Below are 8,960 nucleotides of genomic sequence, written 5' to 3' on the forward strand. Positions count from 1 at the left end.
ACTGTGACATTGTTCAACTATAATTATGTCATGCTACAGTATGCCGTATCGTCTTGTGTTATATGATACCAATCTGGGACTTGGCTGATGAGTTGAATTATTTCCCTTGTTCAATTAGTTTGAAATTTTCTAATCCAAGATTAGTTAATTAATCTTTTCAGACTTTCATTCTAATCACAACTCTAGGAATCAAGATATCACAGAATCACATGCAGACCTCTAATACAGTGAATTTTTTATTTATAAATGGATTTTTAGCAAAACCAAGTTTCTCAAGGTTATTTATGAATTTTGCCACTCTAATATAATTGACAGCATTTTCAACTATTAAATTAACTTTGTTATCAAATAAAAAAGACTTGCTTTCACTTCAGGTTGATTTTTTCTTAATTCATGCTTGCTATTTTTATAATGATTATCACTAATTTTTCAAAAATACCACAGCACATGACTAAGAATCATGACTAGAAAAAATTATACTATAAAACATTCTGAGCAAAAGATCAAGGACTTTGGATTTACTTACGTAATTCAAACAATGTCCTGAATTCATTCAAATCCATTTTAACCATCTTTTCATCATAAGAAAATCTGTTTACTATACTTTGCATATTGTTAAAGACAACTGTAAGCTTGTTTAAATAATTAGTCCACAGAATTTGTAATGACTTTGCCTTTTGCTTAACTCTTCTTTGAAATGTGTCCTAAGTTTTACTTTTTTTCTGTTCACATTTGACCCCATGTGGTTAAAAATGACTCAATAAATATTCCTTTGAATTAGATTGAACCAAAAAAATAGGAACACGTTTCTCTCCTGGACTCATTATTTTTAAAGCCTTCCATCAGTCACATGCTGATGGAAAATGCCATTTTACACCCTGTGTGGTGTGGTATCTCACACGGTGCCTCCATCAAGTTCCCGTTCAACCGAAGAGTTTTTCTTCATTCAGTTCTCGTTTTTGAGGATACATGAGTATGCTGGGTGCATTATGGATTTCATTATTACAAACCTCTCCGCATCCCTATGTTTCTAGGAACATTTAGCTCACTTTACTGATGAAGAAACTGAGGCATAGAGAAGTGTTTCTGACTCCCAAGTTCACTTAGATAGCACCAAGTGGAGACAGAATTTGAATCTAAGTCCACCTCATGCTAAAATCCATGATCGTTCTTTTCCAGAGCACGCATTGCCAAGAATTATAATTCCAACCGAATTGCATTTCCACAAGCATGTATGTGAGTTCTTATATTCTTTGGGGATGAATTTATATTTACTTTTATTGCACACTCACACCTCCGATTAGTACAATTCGATGCACCTTGGAAGAGAAGACCCAAGGTGGTTCCTCAACATCAGAAAATCCTTTTGTTTCCATATATTGTAGTCAATGAGCTGTTACCAGTTTCAATACCTGCTCTGAAGGGAGGGGCTAGTTCCTTCAAGGTCGCTGTCATTTAGGATTTTAGGTCGCACAGCACCGCACACTTGTGCAAGTTAACCGCCACCTTCTAGCCAATACCTCCGGAATACTGTGTATTAATAGAATATTGATATAGCAAAAACACTGTTGTGGGATTCATCATTTGGTAAATCCTCCACCGTCTGCAGTTTTACAGAGCCATTTAATTAGCAATTTTACAACCTCCTCTCCTCTCATTAAATTAATTAATAATTAAGTTCAAATATAGGCATCTTTAATGTCATAATTATATTTCAGTTTTATGGTCACTGGAGTTTAGCTCATTAGGGGAGGCACTCATAAACCACAGCCCTGTTTAGTGGCTGAAGCACATCTATGTCACCGGGCTGATTCCAGTGGTATTTCAATTTCTCTACTTCAGGAACGGTGACACGTTGCAGAAAGAAATTTCAGTCTTTGTCCTCTGTGAGTGTAGAATAACGATCTTGGTGACAACCTCAAGGAATGCAATAGGAAACAGGTACCATGGGATTCTCAGGGTCTCACTTCTTCTGTGACATCTCTCTGGAATAGGTGTTATAACCTTAGCCCGCACAGTACTTTCTGGTGGAACTAAGTACTCCCAGCTTCATACTTGGCATTAAGCACCAAGTTACCACGTCAAGGACTGGTGAGTGCTGGTGTCTCATTGGCTTTATGGTTTACTAAGTCAGTAATAGCATTTCACACGATATGGTAGGCCGTACATCACTTTAGATGAAGTGGATTTACTTCAATCATTATCGCTGATTAAACCAGCTTATTTGAAGAGGCAAAACAAAACTTGCCTTTGAAATTGTCCTTATTTAATTTTGTTCGCCTTCACATAACCCAGGACACTGCTAATTATTCCTTGATGGAGCTCATATTTCTAATGTAATTCATATGTAAATTCTAATTTAATTCATGTGGGAATGTTTGTGTTCCTTGTCTCGTTTTAGGAAAAAACACAAACACAGAATCAAAACTGTTTGGAAATGAAAACTTCATGTTGCCTGTTTCGACCTGACTTTGATTTGCTTTGCTTTGTTCTTATAACAGAGCTTAATCACTTTTGAAGGTTAAGATTCTAGATTGTAGTTTAGGGGATTAAAAACTCTCTTGACACCTTTAAAAAATTTGGATACGTTTCAAAGGTGCAAATTACATTCTCACATGCAGACAAAAGTTCCACCATTTAAACTTTTACTCAAGTTTACCCTGAAAAGAAAATATGGTTCAGGATCTTCAAAGGTCTAAAATCCCAAGCTTGGTAAACAACATCATAGGAAAAGAGAATCGTTATTCTGCTGTTTTGAGGATAACGGGCTGTCACCAAGATGAAGTAAAACCAGAGCAGATCTCAAAAATACTTTAATAAAAAATAGTGGTGGGATATGAATTTGAATATGAAGTATGAATTTGAATAGTCTACGGCACTGTCACTGACATAATCTAAGCCACATTATGTTTTTAAAATTGCAGTAGCCTAAACTAGTTGTGTAAGTTAAAATGCCAGCTTGCTACAAGATCAAAGGCAGGTGGAAAAACGTATTCTATCTAAAATGCACAGTAAGCTACTTGCATATTATAAGGCAAAGAGAAGATGCTCAGATGATAGGCGTTTCTTAAGAAGCCAAGTGAGAAACTGAAAGTAGCAAAAGATTGGAAACAGCAGCGTGGTAGAGAGTTGGGCTGGTGAGGAGCTGACCATCACTGTGTCTGTCCTCCAGGGTCACTCCAGACCCAGAGACTTACACAGGCTCCCTACACTTTGCCAGTGTGGCTTTCACTCCTCTCAGTATGTGTACGTTCCTGTGCTCTTCTGTCGGTGAGACTGAATTATGTTCTCATGTCCAAGAAACACTTCTGTGTTGTGCTTCAGCCAGAATTGCCAAACTGAAGGACAGGTCACTAATACAACTAAGGAGAAATGTGAAAACATCTCAGATGAAGGACCCAACATTACAACAAAAAAGTTAAATCCCCTCTAGATCTATCCTCCGTTTTAATCAAGTCACCCTGGATAGTTTTTAAAAGAGAAAAAAATTGGTTTCTATTTCTCTGCCATTTCTCTTTTTACTCATTCACTAGATGTCGCTCAGTCAAGTATTTCACGTAAAAGCCAAGGAGGCAGTGAAGTACAAACTCTAGAAGGCCACAGACAAATAAGAACTTGCTTCCATTTTGGTGTCTGATCACATGAGCAGTACAGTCGGGAAGGGTCTTTTCAGTCACCCCATCCTTACATGGACCGACTTTGTAATATCTGGGACATAATTACACATGCATTAAATATGCAGACACACATACACACACATCATGCCAACATTAGAGCTGTCCGAAACTATTTTCAATAATTGATTTGCCGTTTAATTGAACAGCATGACTGACTAACATAGCTCATTACTTTACTCATTAGTTAATTATCGAAGAAAGTAGGACAAGTCAATAAAATGGAAGGCTGTAAATTCCAATACTAATTAGCACCATTTCCTTAGAGACATATTTAAGGGCAGATTGGCTACCAGAATGTCCTAGGACCTTGTAGATGAAGGAGAAGGATGGATGCACATAAATCTAGATGGAAAGGAAGATGAGTAGACGGCAAGGAGGCAGCAGAGCTGTGCTTACCTGCTGACAACTCCGCTGTGTGCACAGAACACAAAACTGGGTAGGAAATTGCTACCTAACAGAGAGGAGGAGACTTCATTTAGTATCTCTGCAAATGACTTGCAAAACAAACTTGCACTGCTTTTGATTTTTTAAATAATGTTTATTCTTTTGGTTTGCACATTCTTTTATGAGCATTATATTCACAGTAAATGATATTTATATGTACATTTTTATAAGTAGATTCTTCAAGACAGTTCTAGCAGAGGAAAAGTTCATAAGTTTCAAGAGACTAAATTGTTCTTTCTGACTTAAAAAAGTAGCTGTTTATGTTTATTCAATCCGTATTAACCTCATGTGACCATGAGCTGTTCCTACATATTCATCCAATAAGACACACACATATACACACACACGCATACACATGCTCACTCATAGACCATTGTCTAATTTATTACATAAAACTGTATTCAAAGTCCCTTTGTCAGTACTAGTTACATGTCCTTAGACAAGTGTTCATCTATTGGAACTCTGTTTTCTCATCTATGTGGTGAGGAGAATAACACCTACATTTCAGAGTTGTTAAGAAGCCAGGAAAAAAAAAAATCATGATTTATTCTTGCATGGTGTCTGCCGCAGTACCTAGCATGAGTCTTCTTACTCTGTCCTAGATAAAATTCCTAGCCAGCCTGCCTCTACCAGGTTATCAGGTGGCCCAAAACCATAGTCAACTGGGTCAAGACAGAGAACCATTTAGAAAGCAAGAAATTCTGGCTGTGGACATATTTTTTTAAATCGTCACACAGAGGCCTGGTTATGCATATTTCTAACATGAGCTGATGATGTGCTATGAACTGCACTGAAGGTGAGCTTGGTGGGTGAGGAGGGGCCATTTCCTGCCTGGCTGCTGTGGATACAATCTTTGGCAGAGCATTTTTGGTAAGAGGTGGTCAATTAATCTTGCATTAACCTTGACCACCTTGGATCTCAGCCTCTCCAAGGCTGCTCATTTTGTTCATGCTGAGGTGGGGTCAGACCTAATAGAGAGCTCATTTTCACTCCAATTTTTTACTTTATTTAATGAAGCTGTAAAGGAAGAAACTTCAGCATTTGTATAGTCTGTGAAATTCTTCCCAAATAATGTCAAATACATGTGCTCAGAGTAGATGCAGCCATTATTGACCTTTTAAAAAAATAAATAATTGAGTGGTGATATTTACAGACATGTAGTTAATGAAAGGCAGCACTATGATTGAGTTTTACCTTTCCCAATTTCCATTGTTCTTTTTGTAATCGCACACGTTATAGTCATAGAATATTCTATCTAGGAGGTCATCCAAGATTGGCAAATTCAACTCTCTTGGTTCAGAAAAGGAAATGAAACTGGGCCATAAAACAGCAACTTCTCTGTTGCTAAAATCTGTTCAAGCTGTTCTTCAGGACTCAGGGGCAGAACACTAGGTCATGACCTAAAATGACCTTGAGTGCCCTGTGCAAACAAAAGTCTCCAAGCAGTCAATGGAACCTCAGCCACAGAGCCCAGGGATCTGACTTAGCGAGGGAATTCTCCACATAATCCACCTAGACCTGCCTACCCGTGCAAACTATTAGAAGTCTCCTAAAAACCAGTCAGCCCTCTCTTTCCCCTTATCCAGAACAGCTTAAATTTCCTCACTTTCACACAATGGTAGGACACTTTTGAAGGTGCCTCCTGTCTCCTTGTCAGTCAGCCTTCACAAAATCTCCCTCTTTTTTGCAAAGCCCCAGGGTTTCTATGTGTGTGGAGCAACAAGACCTTGTTGAATGATAAGAAATGCAAACTCTACGAGATTAAGCAAACTTTGCAAACCTTGGGACTAGATGTTTGCAGAGTTTGGTTGGGATTCTGAACCTGTTCATCTCATGTTCCCTTGGCCCTGTTCATCTTCCCCTAGGGATTTAATCTCCTCTCAATCTACTCATCTTCCTTGTTTTCTGTATCCTGCTTCATCATTTCACAGTTCCATGTAAGCCCTGAACTCAGTTTCTCAGAGCAGTGCTGGATTCCAGTGGAAGGAGGAAAGTCTTTGCCTCTGAAGGGAGGTATGGGCAAGTTCCTAGACAATGGCCCGCTTCCTAATGAAAGTTATGTTCACTAATTAAGCTTGCCAGTTGTGCAAGATATCTAATGGTGAGAGAGCTACAAAAAAAGCTCTCAGGATGTGCTTTTTTTGATACAATTATATGTGCCATTCTTTGAATCATTTCCATGTTCAATTCAAAGCTTACACTCCAGTCTTGTTCCCAGAACCTCGTGTCCTCTTCCTGAGTCAAATTCCTAACATTCACAAATTGCTCCATGTGGTTTCATTCCTCTGTGCCTAGGTTCATCCCAGGTCCTCTACCTCAAATGCATTCACCATCCAACTCTGCTGGTCAAAACCCACGTAGCCAGAGAAGACCCCTCTAGATTCCACCACCTGCACAAGAATGTGCATTGAGGGTTCCAGGAAGAATCAGTGCATCCACTCTTTGATCTCATAAAGCATTTGGTTAATACTGAAATCCACATCCCAGAGCGTTTTATTTAGGCTTCTCCCCCATACTAGATTCTGAGGCCCAGAGACATGAAGTACGGGGACCCCAAGATCTAGCAGTGGGAGAAGGCTAACTAAAATCTTATTCTTGATTACATAAGTGCCTAGCATAGAATCAAGCATTGAACTCCACACTTGGCGAATATTCATTAAACAAGAAAATGAACAAATGAATTAAAAAATGAAATAAAATTGTGTGGGTATTTTGAAACTTTTTGGCTACTTTAAAACGTTATTTAGTCTTTTAAACTACAATAATAATACTCTGTAAACTAGCTATGGATTGTGGCATATTTTGAAACATTTTTTTCAAGATTGCATCTTTCTATTTGGAAATGTAATTCTTTGGTGTGTAAATGAAAATATCTTGATTAAAATTTTCTAAGGTTTATTACTAAAAACAAATTAAAGAAATACCCCTTTAAATAAATCTTGTAATTAGCCCCGAGTTAAATACAAAGGAAAAGAACACCTTATTTTCTTTAACCAATTATAGCTCTGATTGGCATTATTTGCAAGCCACAAGCCATGATTTTTTTCAAACATGTTTTTTAAGTACAATATTAAACCAACCTCTTCTAAGGATTATGTGGGAGTTTTTATCAGCATTTTTGAGAATCAAGCCTCAGGTGTTAATAAATGAAGGTTGAGATTTAAAGGGGAAAATGTGGTGGGACAGTTTAATGAAAGGCTGAAAGGCTGCTGGTTAAAACCGTTATATATAATTTATATATATAAATGTATACATATATATTTGTAAAAACATTCAAAATAATTATATGCCCTTTATGAACAGTTGAAAATTATGTACGTTTGAACACAAATCCTCTGTTATAGGCTCCTGTTAATGTACAAATGCAAGCAACCACAGGCTATCTTGGTGTTTGAAAAATGACAACCAATTGAAAATACAAGGTATTCCAAAAATTTAAAATCTTGGTTCATATGAATTGGCACTGCAAAACCTGTCCAGAATTCCCGAAGGAAAACAAGAAGAAAAGTGACTGCAGACAGTCCCATACTAATGATTTGTCTGGCTTGTACTTTTCTGATTTTACAATGGTACAAAAGCAACCTGCATTCAGTAGAAAACACTCTTCAAATTCTGAACTTCGGTCTTTTCCTTGTCCAATCCCGTCCTGTGATTCTGAGCAGCAGCAGCAGCCAGCCACAGCTCACAGTTGGCCTCATGATAACAAGGGGACATGACGGTCACTCTTACAGTGCTATGTTGCTGAGGTAGGAGATTTCATAGGTTAGGAGCACTAGATGCATTTTCAAATTGTGGGATTTTCAATTTGCAATGGGATAACTGGGAAATAATACCATCTTAAGGTCAGGAGTCTTTGTATATTGAAACTCTCTTTACATGGAAGAGTTTATGAAATGACAGATTCCATAAGGAACTAGAAAAAAAGAGATTACCATAAGGATGTAAGGGTGGACAGAATAAAAATCTAAGGCTTTTCATTCAAATTGGTTCCTATGCTATGTAAAGCAGTTAATTTAATAGTAAAAAATAGATTAACCAATTGATGGCAAGAAATAATTTGTTCTTTCACTTCTATCAGGCTAACTAAATTTAAGCATTTTTAGCAAATAAGTAATAGATTTAATAGGACAACTATATTTCCCCAAATAGGAATTTATTAAATTCTCTATAAATTTAAAGACATGGAGTTAAGAGTCCATATTTGAGTATAGATATTTGCTCTACCTCAGAATATATTGTATAGTAGAATATAGGGTCTATATGTAATTTTAGTAAGTAATTGCATATGCTAATTGCTCAGTTTTCTTCTTTGCATAAATATGACTGAATATTAGCCCTATTAAAAAACTAAAAGATTACTTTATTTCCATAGTGTCTATTTTTACTGTGAATTCTAATTCTCATTATTTTTCATTATTTTTATAAACATGGGAGCTTATTCAATAAGCATAAATAATTGCATTTAAACATATTTTCAGAGTTTTAGATGCAACAAAAACTCTTATTAAATCTAAACCCCTTACCCTCTATGTTTCTTTTTACATTCTCTGTTACCTACACAAGCTTCTCTTTTTACTTCTTTTTTGGGCAGGGAGGGGAAGATTAAAGAAGGATAGACTGACAAAGCTAAAATAATTCTGTGAGGAAAATAGGAAGAAGCTTTGTTTACTCACTTAATTGTCATTTCTTATATTTTCAGCACAAAGGTACCGTTACAGGTATAATAACATTTCACTCTGAATTTTTTCCATGAATTTCCTTGGGGAAAATATAGGTAACATAAACTTTCACTTTAAATGTGAAATTCAGTGGCCTTAATTGCATTCACGTTGTTGTGAA

Source organism: Sciurus vulgaris (assembly GCF_902686455.1).
Source record: "Sciurus vulgaris genome assembly, chromosome: 7".
Taxonomy (NCBI): Eukaryota; Metazoa; Chordata; class Mammalia; order Rodentia; family Sciuridae; genus Sciurus; species Sciurus vulgaris.